The 18,131-nt window shown below is 46.7% G+C and overlaps 1 protein-coding gene across 1 annotated transcript in view; it reads right to left on the reverse strand.

Annotated features, from left to right (window-relative positions):
• The window catches only part of NT5E (5'-nucleotidase ecto), a 57,363-nt gene that overhangs the window by 36,370 nt on the left and 2,862 nt on the right, over nucleotides 1-18,131 (reverse strand). The gene's annotated exons all lie outside the window — the stretch shown is intronic.

Consider the following 18,131-nt stretch of genomic DNA (forward strand, 5'->3'; position numbering starts at 1 on the left):
TTCCAAGGACTCGGTGGTCCTTTCTAATGCTTCTGGAGAAACGAAGATCCCCAAAGGCAAGCAGCAGAGAGCGTTCCCATTTTACAGGGTGGCCTCTGTTTCTTCCTTCTGTCTTCTCGGGGCCACCCTGTGTTGCACTCCCAGCAGCTTCCTGTCTGATAAAGAACAGCTGAAATGACTGAACTGTGGTCGGGGTTTCCAGACACACTCTAGAGCACAGGGCTTTGTGAAGAGCTGGCCTGTTTAACGTAAGCCTTGCCTCCCGCCTTCTCTGCTCTCTCCCATTCCTTACTGCTCTGGAAGTGGCTACTTGGTGCAAAACAAGCATTTTGACATCTGGTAGCTTCCCCTGGAATAATGCTGACAAAACACAGCATGCCAGCCACCTCCCCTGACAAGCCTGCACCTCTTTCTCCATTGGCCTCCTGGAATCAGTCTGTCTCCCCTAGGCATGTATCTATCTGCTCTGGTTGCCAGAGCTGTTTTGCTAACTTAGTATGTAAACCAGTGAGTCTCAAACTTTCTAAATACCACTCCTGATTTTGCTTCACTTAACTGGTCATCTGGGAAGAGGCCAGGAACTGCTGGCTGGTGACCCCTCAGGCTCAATTAGGACCCTCTGACCCTGTATTTTCTTAGAGCCCCACCCCTTCCTTCTCAGCACATTCCACACGCTAACAGCATGTTCATGGGGTCCTCACCAGACTGAGTCTCACCCCCTCCCCGCTGCTCCGTGCTGCAGCCGCCTACCTGCCACACCGGCACTCCCCGAGCATTGGCTGCTCACATGGTTGTGCATTACCCCCTGAAGTGGACACATTGACACAGGGCAACGCAGTGTCTTCGCACTCTCACCTACCTGCCTCCTCAATTCAATGCAGAATTTCTGATGTGCCTTCTCCTCCATCTGGAGTATCTATTCATTTTACCTCTTCCTCTTACCTAATTACTTCCTTCTTAAAAGCTAAACTCGTCTTCAACTTTCTCCCAGTCTTGTGCAATTGTCTTTTTCTCTTCTACTCTGAGAACATCATTTCTTCCTATGGTGAAATGTTTCCCGTAAGAGATTTCAATAACTATCTTTTTTAACTGTAAAATTTTTAAAAATGAACATTTCTATAGTTCTTCACGAAAGAGTATTCAATGTGTCATCCACCTTGGAGTTCACCCACCACCATTACATGACTGGAATTAGCTGACATCCTAATTTTCATTTATTACATCTTGGCCCGAGCTGCCACCATTTTCCGAGTCAATAAAGCCAGGAGCCTTGAAGCAGCCAAGTCCTTCCCACTCACTCCCTCTTTCTCCCCTTCCACCAGCCTCCCTTCCCTTTGCCTGAATGTCCTGTGTGCCCCATTGCTACGACCTACCTGCAGCCCTCACCATCCTTTCTGGACCAGACTGCAAAAGCTTCCTAACTGGGCTCTCAGCCATGGTCATTCCCATCTCTAAGCCAACCTGTATACTGCTGTTGGAACAACCTTTCTAAAAGGCAAATCTAATCTTGACAATCTTGACCTTAAGGTCCCACAGAGGTGCTTCACTTCCTTGTTGGTAAAACTCAACATCCTGAGCACTTTGAACCACAAGGCTCTTTGAGATCTGGTCTCAGCCTCCCCTCCAGCCTGATTTCTGACTCCGCCCCCTAATGTGCAAGGCAACCAGGCAGGACTGGCTCCACCACTCATGAGCAATGACCTGGGCACATTTCTAAATCACAGCTCCCTCTGGAAGGGCAGTGAATGAAAAAAACAAAAGTTGGAATAAAAATGAACAGCATTGACTAAGCAGTTGCCTCATACCCACATTGTGCAATGCGGTTTCATACAGACAACCTGGCTTTAGGCTGAGAGGTTGGTATTATGACTATTCTCATTTTACAGGTGAGAAAAACTGAGATCTGGAGACATTACATGAATTGTTCAAGATCACACAATTAGAAAGTGGTAGAGCTGGGACTAGATCCCCTTTTGTTTGACTCCAACCTTCTCAACCTCTATGCTTGCATGCAAAGGGCTTTGTATATGGTCTAGTATATAGTGAACACTCAAAATCAAATCCTAACTATATGTGGCTTTTCATGCTCTCACTTATCTTTCTCCCTTTGTATCTGATAAATGATGAGATGATGAGTGACTGAGTGATACGTAGATAGGTGGAACAGAATTTTCCTTTTTCATGCCGTGTCTTTATTACCTTATTTAACTATGGCTTCAGCTCCTAAAGTCTGATGATCCTTCTAGAAGAGAGATTTCCCAAGAACTCTTCATTGTGTTCCCTGATTTAGATGTCTTCCCCCTGGCCCATGGGCAGCCCTCAAAGACCCTGCACTGGCCCACTGGGCCACCTAATGCCCAGCAAAATTCCAAGAGAAGATCAGGGATATACCATCAAATGAATACACGAATAATCATTGATGTATTCATTTGATGGTATAAGTATTAATGGGGGAACTTGAGAGTTGGACTATTTTTATTTATTTAAGTTTGAAGTTGATTGGTTAGTTTAGTTTTTTTAATTTAAATGATATTTTATTGTTAATACTATTACAGTTGTCCCAATTTCCCCCTCCCCTCTGCCTTCCCCATGCAGACCCCTGTCTACTCCCTCAGGCAGTCCCCATACCGATGTTCATGTCCATGGTCATGCATATATGCTCTTTGGCTACTTTATTTCCTATGCTGTACTTTGACCCCCCCAACTATTCTGTAACTACCAATATATATTTCCTAATCCCTGCACCTTTTTGGTCTATTTCCCCAATCCCTCACCCATCTGGCAACCATCAAAATGCTCTCTGTATTTATGATTCTGTTTTTGTTCTGCTTGTTCATTTATTTTGTTTTTTAAATTCAATTACTGATAGATATGTATTTATTACTATTTTGTTGTTCATACTTGTGATCTTCTTTTTAAAAAAGATCCTTTAACATTTCATCTAATATAGGTTTGATAGTAATGAACTCCTTTAGCTCTTTCTCATCTGGGGAGCCCTTCATCTGTCCTTCTATTCTAAATTATAGCTTTGCTGGATAGAGTAATCTTGGCTATAGGTCCTTGCTGTCAACTTTGAATATTTCTTGCCAATCCCTTGTAGCCTGCAAAGTTTCTTTTGAGAAATTAGCTGACAGTCTTATGGGAACTCCCTTGTAGGTAACTAACTGCTTTTCTCTTGCTGCTTTTAAGATTCTCTCTTTGTCTTTTACCTTGGGCATTTTAAATATGATGTATCTTGGTATAGGCCTCTTTGGGCTCATCTTGTATGGGACTCTCTGTGCTTCCTGGACTTATATGGCTACTTCCTTCACTAAGATAGGGAAATTTTGTCATTTTTTCAAATACGTTTCCCATTTCTTGCTCTCTCTTTTCCTTCTAGCACTCCCACAATGCTAATATTGGTATGCCTGAAGTTGTCTCAGAGACTCCTTGCACTATCCTCATTTTTAAAAATTCTTCTTATTTTTTTTGTTCTGGTTGGGTGTTTTTTGCTTCCTTATATTCTAAATCACTGATTTGATTCTCAGCTGCATCCTCTCTACTGTTGATTCCTTGTGAATTGTTCTTCATTTCAGTTAGGGTAGCCTTAATTCCTGACTGTTTTTTTTTTTAGTGACTTCCATGCCCTTTTTTATGCTGTTGAGGTCCTCACTAAGTTCCTAAAGCATCATTAAAACTCTGTATCTGTTAGATTGCTTATCTCCATTTTGCTTCATTCTTTTTCTGGAGTTTTGATCTGTTCTTTCATTTGGGCCATGTTTCTTTGTCTCCTCATTTTAGCAGCCTCTCTGTGTTTGTTCACATGCATTAGATAGAGCTGCTACAACTTCCTGGCTCAGTAGAGTGGCCTAATGCAGTAAGTGTCCCATAGGGTCCTGTGGCACAGCCTCCTCTATTACCCAGACTGGACACTCGAATTGCACCCATCACGTGGGCTGTGTAGAACCCCTCCTGCAGTCGAGCCTTAATTGCTGTTGGCAGGTCAATGGGAGGGATTTACCCAGGCCAATCAACTGCAAGGACAGCAGTGACCACTGGTCACCAACCTCCACCCACCATGGAGGATCAACTTGCAGGGCCCCACTCCACATAGCAGGATTTAGCAAGGCTCTGGTGCCCAATGAGTCCACCTCCTGAGTATGTTGCTTCTGGAGATGGTTGGGTGGTGGTGCTCTGATGTGGTCTATAGTTGTTCACTGGGCACACAGCCTCTGGGGTCTGCGGGAGTTTAAGGCCAAGTGTTCTGTCCAGGGACACCCAAGTAAGCTACAAAACAACCTGCAGTTGGCTGCTACCTGTGCTGGGTTTGGAGTTGCCCCAGTGAGTCCAAGCTGTGAAGTAAGAACAGCTGCTTTGCTGCTAGTGTTGGGCCTCAGGCTCCTTAGCAATAGGTAGGGGGATGCTAAGGCCAGATGCTGTCTGTTTGAAAGAATTTAGGAAAATATGAGGCATGAGCCAAGCAAACTGTTTATATGGAAAAGCCACCTCAAATAGCCTGGATGGACCTGAAGGTTGCGGGTGTGGGGAGCCTCAGGAAATCACCAGGGTGGGGCAAACAGTGTGAGACAGGTTGATGGAGTCTCAAATATGGTGTCTGCCTGCTGGTTCTGTGGCTTTGTGGGTGGAGGGCTCCGAAAACATCCAGTGGCCTCTGCCAGCACCTTTGTCTGGGAGTAAGTTGCCCCCAGCTCTCATCCTGATGCTGGACAACCCAGTTCCTCCCTGTCTCTAGTGTCTTTCACTCTGTTGCCCTTGTGCTGGAGCTCAGAGAGAGTGAGTCCAAATAAGTCTACATGCAGGTCCTTTAGGAGGGACTGCCTGAGAACTGCCTGAGACCAGCAGTTTGTCTTCCACAGTCTCAATCCTCACCAGTTTTTATAGCCAGAACTTACGGGGACTTTTCCTGGCACTGGAACCCTGGGCTGGGGGACTTGGAGCCCTCACTCCTGGGATATCCCTCCCAATATTTTTCCGCCACAATGTGGGTTGGGACCAGCCCATTCTGCATCTCCGCCCCTCCTATTAGTCATGCCGTGGTTCCTTCTTTAATTCCGTAGTTGTAGGATTTCCATTCAGCTTAATTTCTGTTGGTTCTTAATGATGGTTGTTCTGTAATTTAGTTGTAATTTTGATGTGGATGTGTGAGAAGGTGAGCCATGTTTACCTATGGAATCTTGACAGAGAGTTGGAAAATTTTTAGTTGTAAGTTATAGTGAATAAAGTTAGTAGTTAATGCATGCGAAAAGGAACTGAAGGTATGACACACCATGACTCCAGGAGACCAACAAGCAGTTCCACCTTTGTGCCCCAGGAGGACTTTGAGTGACCAAGATGGTATCTGAGCCATTGTGCTCCGGGGAGAGATGTCCACCCTGATGAAGAATCACTGGTTAGCTGAGAGGATGCTCAGAAAATTGCTGGACTGTAGCTTTTATCTAGTTGACATTTTCCCTGAATTCCAAACCCCTTACCTAACCTTTTCCCCGAATTCCAAACTCTTTCCCTACACTTTTCTTCTCCTTATAGGAAGGGTTAGTTTGAAATGAAATGTAAAATGTCTGTTCGGGTGCATAACCAGCTGTCTTCTCAGATCACTGGCCATCTGAACAAAGTGACCATAAAGATTCAGTCCCTGTCCTACTTATTAGCTCTGGTGGCAATAGGCAGCGCGAAGACTGACTTTGCCTGTTTCAGTTTCAGTATGTCTAGGAAGTTTCTTTCCTCTACACACAACTACTTTTTCCTACAAAAATTCAGGCAGGTGAGGGGGGTGGAAGGTAGAGGGGTCAAACGAAAAGAGAAGAAGAACTGTGGACACAGAAACAGCGTGGTGATTGTGGGGTGGGAGGTGGGTGGAGGTACGGGAGGGTATAAGGGGGATAAATGATAATGGGAAAAAATACAATAAAAAATTCACGCATAAGATTCCTTTGGAAACTAGTAGTTTCTTTTTTTTTAAATATATTTTATTGATTATACCATTACAGTTGTTCTATTCCCCCCTTCAATCCCCTCCACCCACACCCTCCCTCCCCCACCATTCTCCCCCCCCTTAGTTTATAACCACGTGTCTCAAGTTCTTTGGATTCTATATTTCCCCCACTATTCTCGCCCTCCCCCCTATCTATTTTCTGCCTACCATCTATGCTATTTTCTGTGCCTTCTCCCCTCTTCTCCCCCTCCCACCCCCCTGTTTCTAACCCTCCTTGTGTTCTTCATTTCTATGGTTCCACTCCTGATCTAGCTGTCCTCTTGGTTTGCTTTTGTTTTAGGTGTGGTTGTTAATAACTGTGTCTTTGCTGTCCTTTCACTGTTCCTCTTTTTCATCTTCCTTTTCTTATATAAGTCCCTTTAGCATTTCATATAATAAGGGCTTGGTGCTGATGAACTCCTTGAACTTGACTTTATCTGAGAAGCACTTTATCTGTCCTTCCATTCTAAATGAAAGTTTTGCTGGATAAAGCAATCTTGGCTGTAGGTCTTTGGATTTCATGACTTGGAATACTTCTTTCCAGCCCCTTCTTGCCTGGAAGGTCTCTTTTGAGAAATCCGCTGACAGTCTGATGGGTACTCCTTTGTAGGTGACTGTCCCCTTATCCCTTGCTGCTTCTAGGATTCTCTCCTTCATTTTAGTCTTGGCTAATGTAATTATGATGTGCCTTGGTGTGTTCCTTCTTGGGTCCAACTTCTTTGGCACTCTCTGAGCTTCCTGGATTTCCTGGAAGTCTATTTCCTTTGCCAGACTGGGGAAGTTCTCCTTTATTATTTGTTCAAATAAGTTTTCCACTCGTGGCTGTTTCTTTCCCCCTTCTGGTACCCCTATAATCCGGATGTTGGAACGTTTAAAGATGTCCTGGAGGTTCCTAAGCCTCTCCTCATTTTTTTGAATTCTCATTTCTTCATTCCTTTCTGGTGGGATGTTTTGTTCTTCCTTCTGGTCCATTCCATTGATTTGAGTCCCAGTTTCCTTTCCATCACTATTGGTTTCCTGTGCATCTCCCTTCATTTCAATTAGTTTAGCCTTCATATGTTCCTCTAATTTGTGACTATAATCAACCAGTTCTGTGAGCATCCTGATAAACAGTGTCTTGAATTGTGCTTCTGAGAGGCTGGCAATTTCTCGGTCGCTTAGAGTTATTGGCTCTGGGACTTTGAGTTCTTCTTGCGCCATCTTTCGGGTTGTTCGTGCCTGTTCCATAGCAGGATCAGAGCCCTAAAGTGTTCACTAGAACAGGGCAACTAAGTCGCTGGGTTGTGACGTTGTATGTGGGGGCGGGGTCAAAGAGGGACTCTGGCGTCCTGTCCGACGCCTGCCGCCACGGCCGCAGTTGCTGCCGTCACCGGGCCCACGCGTTTCGTCCCACTGCACGCGAGTGTGCCACCGCCGTCAGCCCTCGCCCCCTGGGGCCTGCGTGGTCTGTCTCACTGTGCGCGAATATGCGCCCGCGGTCTGCCCCGCACCCCAACTGGTTCCCGTCTGCCTGCGCGCCTGGGTCGGGGGCCCTGTCCTGCCCGACCCTGCTCGCTGCTGGCTCCGCCCCTCTTACCGTCCCCGTTGAACGGTTAGATGTAGTCGGACTTCCGTATAATTCAATTTTCTGTCCTTTGGTTGTGTCTTTGTTTCTCCAAACCTTTGTTGTATTCAAACTTGGTTGTGGGAGAAGGCACAGTGTTTCCACCTATGCCTCCATCTTGGCGGAAGTCTGGAAACTCGTACTTTCATTTCCCCACCATAACGCTCTCCCATTTGTGTCTTCCTCAAACCTCGTTATTCTTAAGCTCTTCAGAAGGAGGACTGTGCCACTCACCGGAGTGCACCGTGTTCCTACCACACTGCTGGAACACAGCAGGGACTCAAGAAGTGTGCTAAATAAATTAATTATTCATTTCTATTATTCTCATAATAACTTGAAAATCCCTCAGAAAGAGTCTGCCCCCGGGATGAACTTAGAACAATAAAAGATAGAATAGAATGGCAGATAGCTGTTCCGTGTTCTTTTACATCTTGTAAACTGTTTGTATCAATAACACACACATAGAAACACTTAAAGATTCATACTGCAGTGTTAGTCCTCCCATTTTTGTGTCCTCTGAAAACTGTCTTAGGTGTGTACTTGCTGACGAGAACACGTCACTGCTCTGCCCAGCTTCCTTCCTGCCTTTAACAACAAATCTGATCTGATTACTTGCCACTGAATTGTTATCCTCACAACAGGCATGCAATTTCCCTGGACCTAACTCATACTTTTACATCCTCCCTTTCTCTCTTCTGTTCCTTTGCTTTCCAGACATTTCATTTCTGTTCTTGTGTTCATTCATTCACTAACCCTATTCATTCCCTAATTCTAGCCCAGTGACAACCTTATATGTTTTTACTACAAACGCTACACTTCACTGCCCTCCCCCCTCCTCTGTCCATGGCGGATGCCAATGCACTTTCCCATAAATTCAGAGAGCTAAGCCTAGTAAATGACCTTCTTCAGTATCTCCAAACAATTTCCTTATTTAGACAAATTTTCGGGTAATCATGAGGTGATCACATCTCTAATCACTTCTTTCCAATGGACCGTTATGCTAAAAAGAATGTAACCCAACATTCAGGTATCATTTTTTGGATACCAAATTAAATGGAAGGTAACTAATATTCACGCAGATAGAAGTGCAAACAAATGCATGATGTCACAGCGCTACTCTCCCCTACACCTGCAGTATCTCTGTAGCAAGAAACTTGCCTAGACGAGCCCAGACAAGTCAGAAGGACACAATCCATTTGCTGAGCCACTAAGATAAGGAAGGGTGAGCAACTAAGTAACTAGGAAGTAAGAACAAAAGAACATTGTATGACCCTATCACAGCCCTGCTTTCTTGCTTCTGTAAATCTGCTTCTGTCACGTAGGCTTAGTAAAATTGCTTCCGCATGCCACACTATATAAATAAGCCCCTGCCTGAGCTCAGGGCCCAGAATTTGGAGACTGCCTCCCCTGGGTCCGTGCCTGTGAATAAAGTTCCACTCCGTACACCTGAAAGTGGCTGAGTTGTTTTCTGGAACATCTCCAACACCAGAATCACAGAAATATAGTGTCCATGGAAGATGCTACTAAGTCGATTGAGTCAGCCTTTCCCACTGAGTTTGGACTGAGCCTCAGAATCTTGCTTATCTTGCCCCTGCAGGAAATTACTGTGAATCAACTAGACACTGACACGAGATAAAATTGTTTTTCATGTTTATACTATGATAATAAGTATAAGTGTGGAATCCGTTTATTGACTTTTACCAATGGTAAAATACATTTGCAGCGAGTAACAGATGCCAGGGACAATACTTTCAGATAAAGAAGAAAGAATCCTTTCTGACCTTCCTGTTTTCACTGTGTTTGTTCCAGGAACTGTGTGGATGGGCCCTGCACCTGAATTCCGTAGTCACTCAGACGGTCTGCTGGCTGGCCACGCTGGCGTCTGAGGCTACACGCCAACTGGCATGTTTTCCCACTCTCCAAGCTTTCCCCAGGAGGACCTGCCATTCAATTCACTTCCTGCTTTCACCCAGAAACAAACGTTCCCATTGGTATGGAGTAAATGCGTGAGCAGAAGAAATGGTGAGGATACCCCTCAGAGAGAGGAAGAGAAACAGAGCCCTTGGTGTGAGATGGGTCAGTTGTGGGGAAACCGCAGAAGGAGTCGGGGCCAGAGCCTTGAGGCTGACATTTGTTCCTGGTCTGCCGAAGGGGACACAGAACACAGTGGCCATCTGACAGTCTCCCATGTAGGCCTCCCATGATTCTAGAGTATTTTGTTTTAATGGAGAAATCTTCCCTTTTCTGACTTTTGCAGTTACCACTGATTGAGCCAAGCAATCCAGCTCCCTGTTATTAAGTAATCCGCATTAATTGGCCCCCAAATCCATTTAAAATGTACCTAATACAGAGGAAAAACTGGTACGTATTTACTGAATGAAGGTACAAGTAAAGAAATAACTGGCGAGCAGGAGAAGAGAATCAATTCCCAAGGTTGGAGTTCCTGGTCCTCGGCCCCTGGCCAGTTGCCTGCACAGCCTCTTCCATGTCACCGGGAATCCTGGACCCGTGCCATGGTGTCTGGGAGCTGCAGTGGGACGGGGCTACAAGACACAGTCCCTCCGGACTCTGGCACCAAACCGGTGAAGAGTTCTATTTTGCAAACCTCTAACAAATGAACACAGCAGCCACAGAATGATAATTTCATCAGGAAACTGGGCCACAAAAGGCAAGCAGGCCACAAAGTCCTGAAGGCTGAAAAAGCCTCCCAAGCCAAGAATCTGCTGGGCCTTACTGAAGACAGAGTCTGAGTTCCCAACTGGGAAGTGTGTCCCCCACTAAAGCTGTGAGGTGCTCACAGTGTCCCAGCTCCAATGAGCTCCTGATGCAGTACACTTGGTTAGTTTGCCTCAACCTGCAGCAGAATTTTTATTACATGGTTTACCAGAAAGTGTAGATCTTTTCCAAGTTTTGAAGGGTCCCTCCCCCTCTCCATTTCAGGCCTGCCCAGCTTGAAAGCAGGCCGGGTGGGTTGTAGACACTGGGAAAATGCAGGGGCCCGGGAAGGCACTGGTAGAACAGAGGCCTGGACCACTACACTGTTTCTTGTTTCAGCAGACACTAGATGGAGTTGTCTGGGTGTGAGCTGGTGGTCACTGCCCTTTCTCACCCCCCTCCCTCTGCCCCAACGGCTTCCTATTCCTCTCTGCTGGCCAGTGAGCCCCCTGCCAGGTGGAACACCCAGAGACTAATGAATGAGACACTTGTGTGGATGCATGTGGTCCCGGGTGTTGGGAAAGAGCCTCCAGCACCACAGAGAAACACCCTGAGAGGCCCGCAGCTCTGCCCTCTTCCCCTCGGCCCTCCTTCACTGCCAACCAGCCTTGAGGTCCTGTTGTTTGTGCTCCTGCGCCATCCCCCAGGGCTCTCTTCCTTCGCCCCAGTCCACTGCCCCACTCTGACTCATCAGTGTCCTCTAGCTGGTCTCCTGGCCACCAGGCTCCCACACTTCTCAGCCACTCACTCCCTGCAGGCCGCCAGGCTGCCCTTCCCCAAACACCCAGCTGCTTCCTGCTTGAGTCTCTCCAAGGCTTCCCCACCTCCCACCTCCCACCTCCCAAAATCTCAGTCCTGACTCCCTGGACAGCCCCTCCTTGATCTCCCTGAACTGCCTCATTTTTTCTGCTAAACTTCAGGTGCTCTGAGTTTCAGGAACACTAAACCACTCTCACGCAATGAGCCGCTTTAGATGCAGCTGAAGTGCGACGGCCTTGAGCCGCCTTCCGTGGCAGCTCCGCTGTTGATGCTCGCCTCGCTGTGCGTCCGTCCGTCCGTCCGTCGTGCCTCACACGCATGTCTCTAGCAGCTTTTGTCCTCGCCGTGGCTGCCTGCCCTCACATCTTTTTCCCAGGGGCAGGAGAGGTGCCAACTGTCCCTGCATCCTCCGTGACAAGTGGCTGGCACCAGTGCTCAGCAGATGTTTGCTGAATGGATACTAAAACCGCCCACTCCCCCGCTCCTTTTAAATGGTCTCCGTTTTACTCTATGGTCTGTATGGGAGCCATTACAACTTTTCAAAAGAAGGCAGGATATAAAAACAAACTTGGTGAAGTAGTTGAGCAATAACTTAATTGTAAAATGAGAGGAAACCAAGTTGCTGGGAAGCAGGTGAAAAGCTTAGGCAACTGCCCCACAGTTCAGAGCCTAAGCCCCCGGCAGCCCTTACCGGGCAGCCAGCCTGGGTCCCTCCTCTTCACTTCCTGTATTTTTACTTACATTTCTACTAACATCTCACTGGCACTTGTTTGTGAATGAAACAGGCATTAAAAAAAACAAAGCTTGTCGAACTTTCCTGTGTGTCTTGTATGTGCGCACATGAGGACCATATTTAGATTTCATGATGGCAGAGAGAACGGACCCTTGGAACTGTCTGTGTTGGAAATCTGCTCAGGAGACCAACTGTTCGGCCTGCCAATGGGCGCCTACCTTTGAATTAAAAGGGGGGATTTCATAGCCTCAGCTTCGCTCACAGAAAACTGTCAAAACTGTCATTGAATTTGACATAGGGAACTGTCAAGAAAGAGAAAAAGTTTTTAAAAGAAAAAATATAAAAAGAAATATTAATAGTTAGACTTTGATGCTATATGACCAAGCTCTGTTGACATATTAACTCACTTAATTCTTACAATGAAATGAGGTAGGTGCTATTCTTGTCCTTTTCAGACAGAGGTGGGAAAACTAAGGCATAGAGCTCACACCACTGGTATGTGGCAGAGCAAGGGAGTGAACAGGGGTACTGAGGTTTCAGCATCTGGGGCCTTAACCACTCGGCCAAACTGCCACCGATATAAACGCCTGGAAGGGATGGGTACTGTAACACCGCCAGTCTCTCCCAGGGTCCCAGGGAGCCCAGTAAGGAGGCCACGGTTCCCATTCTCAGGAAGCTGACAGGGCAGACAGGGAGACAGCAAGGCACATCAACCTGTCTGTCCATGCATGCAGACAACAGGAACAAGCAGGAACCAAGGACAGGGACGTGAATGGGATGGCCCGGCAAAGACACAGGCACGTCCTGCCTGTTAAGGGTGGAAGGGGCTCAGGGTGTGAGCTTTACCTCCACAGCGCTAGTCAGGGGGTTGCTCATGAGCAAGTGACGTGGTTGACTGTGTAAACAAATGAGGAAAAGAAAACAGGAGGGCCTAGGTGGTCAAAAATGCTTCCAGTGCAGAAAAGAGGCTTAAACACAATGTCAGAAGAAAAACAGAGGAAAGAAGAATTGATTCAAGAGCAGTGCGATTTGCTGTGATGCAGAAGAAAAAAAAAATTTTTCAAGTCACAGATACCAACTGTACAAATGTCAAAAAGCCACTTGTCCGGAATTTGCAACGCTTGACTTTAGTCATTTACACACTATCTCACCCCATTAAGGACCTCGAGTTGCCATCCACCTTACAATTTAAGCATTAGGGACAGCCTGGCCTGTTACACAGTGAGGCCCAGTTCTCCTCACTCAGGAAGACTCAACAACAGCTTCGGGAGGGGTGATTACAAATTACGTTTGGTGTGGTTGATACATATCTGGCACTGTAGACCACTTCTGGTTTGGGGGCATGCCCCATCCCTCAGTCCTGGGCCAGGGCATGGCGGCCCTGGCAGGCGAATGTGGCTTCTGACTGAATGGCAGAAATAATCGTTGGGGCTCAATCCAGCTCGTCTGCACTTCAGTGTTTGTTGAAATGAATAAGTATTCAACAGACAGCATTTCACATATTCCATACCAGATGAAAAAACTTACAAACTCTCCACACATGCAAACTATGCATACCAATGTTACATTTAAAATGACTTGCTCAACTATTTGAGGTTCAGGCAGGTTTAACTACATCTCTGAGGGGCTAGGGGCCTCCGGCTAATGTGTGTGTTATGTACAGAAGCAGTTACTGAAGTGAGAGAAAGGGAATGTGAAGAGAATGCCCTTCAAATTCTTGTGATGAGGTTGAAAGAAACAGGCAGGAATCTGCACAACATTCAGGTGTATCTGTGAGTGAGTTTCGGAAAGCCGCCAACTTGGTGTGTGCTTTGTTTGGCTCTTTCCAATTTTCAGTTGAGCAAACACGGCCACTAGAACGAGGACAACATGAGCTCCTGAGGTCAGCTGCACCCAGCTCAGCCCTGGGCTGGTCCTCAGAATGGAACAGATGAAGCAAAAAGGCCTTGATCGAAATACCAGGCTAACATCTCTGAGGCCGGGGCACCCGCAACCCCCCATACTTTCAAACCCCAAGGTCTGAGATTCAGAAATACTAACAACCTTCTTTGCCTTAAAAAAAAAAAAAAAACACCATTGTCATCAGGAGAGCCCTTTCGGGCCTTCCAGTGCAGTTTCAGAACTTGCGTTGCTGGTCCGTCTTCCTTTAACCAGCTTTATGATTGAACACAGTAATTCTGACAGTTTCCTTGTCAGATGACATGAGAACATTGAGTTCCCTCACAAAAATGTCATTGGTAAAGCACTTGGACATAAGGTGACTTCTCTTTACTTTAGGGATTCGTTTTCTGGGGCAGAGAAGAAACATAGCCACGATCCCCATGCACAGGGGTTAGAACTTGAGTCGTTTGTGCTTTGCTCTGCTTACCCCCCATCCTTCATTGGTCTCACCCGGCCTCTTTATTTGGTTAAGAAGGGGTCCAATGGGTACTGCCCCCTCCATCTACTGAACAGCAAGTTTCACCCAAGTAGGTCTTGTTCACTGTCCTCAGTACTAAGTTGAGCCTGGAACAAGGTAGTGCTTAGTGAATATTTGTGGACTGAATGAGTAAATGAGCTGCAAAGACAACAGGCTTGAAACTAAGCTCATCCTCCTTCCATTTCCTCTGGCATCATTTTCTATTACTAATGGAGTAACACTCCATCCTGTTTCCTGGGGCCCTCTTTATCTGGAAACAATGAGAGAAGACCCAACCCATCACCCCACGAGGAAAGAGCTGCTGTGAAGGTAACTGTGAGGGAGAAATAAGAGAGTTGTCAAGCAAACTTAGACCTGTTAAATTAGGTCCAGGGCAAACCAAGTTATGCTGGTGGATTAGAAGCCAAACAGAGGAGTAGGCAGGGGCTGAAATGCAGAGAAATGACATGCAACAGACCATTTTCTCCCCTATCTTATAGATGAGGAATCGCTGCCCAAACTTACAGAGCTAATGAGTTGAAAGAGGCAAGCCATAAAGCCTGGGTGTCCTGACATCCCATCCAAATCCCTTTCCATTGCCCACAAAAGGGTCCAATCAGATCCAGTAAGCCCAGAAAAAGCCTTTACACAGATTGCATCTCTGTGCTGCAAACAGCAGGGGTAAACTTAAGTAGAAGAATCCGCATTCCTGTGTAGTAGTGTCAAAGTCTGCAGACTCTCCCAGTGCTCTTAGTCATCTCTTGATTACCACCCTCTCCTGAGACACTCCAGCCAACAGAAGGTAAGAGCATGGCTAGCCTCGCTGATCCCCTACTGTGGGCCCGCCCTGTGCTAAGCACTTAACACGCATCATCATCTCCTTTAAACTGCACGACCTTTCGACCTTTCGGATGAAGACTGCTCTTACACCCATCTCACACATGCGCAAAGGGAGGCTTCATGAGATTAAATGACCTGCTCACAGTTCATAGACTCTAAGGGGCAGAAAGAGGACTTGATCCTCGACCCAATCACCAGGGAGTTCATCCTTTCAGCCGTAAGCCGCACTGCCTGCCTATTAAAACTGGCTCCCCTGGATTCAGCCTTTCTTTCCCCATCGCCACAGTTCAGTTCGTAGCATCTCACACCTATATTACTGCCCTGCCTCTTCTCCTAGCCTCCTCTGTGGTATCTTCTCCTTCCATCCATTTCGGTTCATCTTCCAAAGCTATGTTGATTCTTCATATCACTATGTGATTCTTCAATCACTATGTGATTCTTCTATGTTGATGAAAGGTTTTTCTCACATCAACCAATTCTCTGTGGACACCAACTGGGTGTCCAACAATTCTATTCAGTTCTGATACCATCTACCTGGAGTGGGCAGCAGATCCCACAAGGTAAGGGGTCAGTCCTACAAGACTGCCTTCATTTCAGATAACTGGCAGTCTTGGGCCACCTGTACCTTTGGCTGATCAGCTACCAAACCTCCATAGGTTTAATAGTTTGCTAGAATGACTCACAAAAGTCAGGAGAGCACTTTAGTTACTATTACTGGAGTATTATAAAGGATATAACCCAGGAACAGCAAATGGAAGGCAGGCATCCATAGGGGGTGCCCGGGGTGTGTGGTTTCTGCACCCCCTCTTGACACAGCAGCCTCTCAGAACCTCGATGCATTCACTAACCCAGGAGCTCTCTGAACCCCATCACTTAGGGGTTTTTAGTGGTGGTTCATTACACAGGCACAATTGATTAAATCATTGGCCATTGGAGATTAGCACAATCTCTGCTCCCTCTTCCATCCCAGGAGGTTGAAGGGAGGCTGAACATTCAAACCCTCTAATCAAGACTTGGTCTTTCTGGCCACCAGCCCTCATTCTGAAGCTATCTAGGGGTCCCCAGCCATTGGTCATCTCAGAAACTGGGTACAAAGACCAAATATTTCTTTTTTCTTGCACTAGAGTCATGCTCTACTCAGAAACCTCCAGTGGCTCCCCTAACAACAGAAGAGAGCCCAGACTTGTCCAGGTGGCCTGTAAGCTGTATACAACCTCACCTCCCATGATTCCTACCACTCACCAGGGTCCAGGCTGGTCCACCTTCTAGACATCTGCCTCTGCACCTTTGCCCTATCCTCCTACCCTTTGACTGAATTGAAACACTTCTTAGGACACTGTTTGCTTAAAGACTGAGGGGGAGTAGAGGGCTCCAGTCACTCAAGAAAGCAATCTGGTAGTCCTTACTCATTCAAAGTCAGGATACAGCTGCCTGTGGCCAGCAATTCTGCCCTTGTGCATGGGATCCCACCTCACAGGTGGGACCAGCGGGAGGCTATTCGGAGCAGCATGCTTGTGGAATTGCAGCATAATCTGTGACCTGGACCCACCACTCGGGGGTGGATGGGAGGAGCTGATAGTAAAGTCTGTGGAGATCTCTGTGGAGCACGATGCACACTGTGTGGTCTACACAGAGCGACAGACGAAATCATACAACCAATTTAGGGCAAAAGGAAGAAGTACAATAAGCTGAGTAACAGGATGAGTTACATAAGTTAAAAATGCAGACGTCTCAGAGAATAACAAAAGCTCTGCAAGTACATACAGAAACAAAACATAAACATCTGACACTTCAGAATGGTAACCTATGAGGGACATGAATACCTGACTAGTGGTCCCCCGGGTGAGTTAAAGACTGGGGCCACAGTCCCCACCCCAGCCCCTGGCTCAGTTTCACCATCTCTTCTGAGTCCCATTGTCTAAACTGTCCTTAATGTTTACTCATTGAGCAGACTTATGAAATCCTCCACTCCCAAAGTACAAAGCCAAATGAGTTCATCTCTAGAGATGAGACTCTCACCATCGCCATGGAGGTGGATGGGCTATGAGGAAGACATCCTCAGTAGAGAAGGACAGCCTTCTCTCTAGCTGCCCCTGCTTCTGAGGCCCTGGCCTGACAGCCCACTTTCTGTCCACAAATTGCTGCAAGGTAACTGAGCCAGGGGCTGGGGTGGGGACTGTGGCCCCAGTCTTTAACTCACCGGGGGGCCCACTAGTCAGGTATTCATGTCCCTCATAGGTTACCATTCTGAAGTGTCAGATGTTTATGTTTTGTTTCTGTATGTACTTGAAGAGCTTTTGTTATTCTCTGAGGCATCTGTATTTTTAAATTATGTAACTCTCAGAAGAGATGGTGAAGGGAGTAGGGGAGGAGGGTAAGCTGTGCCAGGCTGTCAAAATCAGATAAAGCTATAGCTGCAAAACTCAAACCTTCCCTTCCTCTCAACTTTTTTTTTTTTTTTTTTTTTTTGCAGGACACCTGGACAGAAACCTCTGCTGAGCATTTACAACAAGCCAGCAGGGTGCTAGGGATTTTCACATTAATTATCACGCGTATTGTTCACAAATATTCTACCCACAGGTGGGGGTTATTCCTCCCGGTTTGTAGCTGGGGAACTTGAAGCCAGAGAAAGTAACCTGGCCACACTGGCCTGCACTGTGAGTGTGTCCGTGTTGTTTTCCTACTGCCTGGGGACACCGGCCTTTCCACTGCTACATCTCCGAACTAGCTGCTTTTGACATCCTTCCTCTCTAGACTTTTTGGCCTAGCAGTGGGTCCAGATCTCCAGTCTTTCCGGGACCTCCAGGGCTGTCGGAACTGCTCCAGCAGCTTTGGCTGGAATGTAGCAGTTCTAGAAAGTCTACGTTTCCTCAGAGACTCTTGCTGAGGGAACTCCTGGAGTTAAGCTAGGTTCTAGTAACTTCCTCTTTGCCTCCCACACACTCGAGTCTTTATTTGTGGCTCCTCTTACTAGGTCTAATTTTTAAGGAACTAGAGACTGTCCTCCACAACGGTTTCCCACTCTGATCTGAATCTCCAGCTTCCTGAGATGCAAGATGTTACGGGGTAAGGGGTGGGTGGAGGGGGATCCTTTAATGAATTCTCTGAGAGT

The sequence above is a fragment of the Sturnira hondurensis genome, unplaced genomic scaffold, assembly GCF_014824575.4.
Source record: "Sturnira hondurensis isolate 20B ecotype Veracruz unplaced genomic scaffold, ASM1482457v3 Scaffold0025370, whole genome shotgun sequence".
NCBI lineage: Eukaryota > Metazoa > Chordata > Mammalia > Chiroptera > Phyllostomidae > Sturnira > Sturnira hondurensis.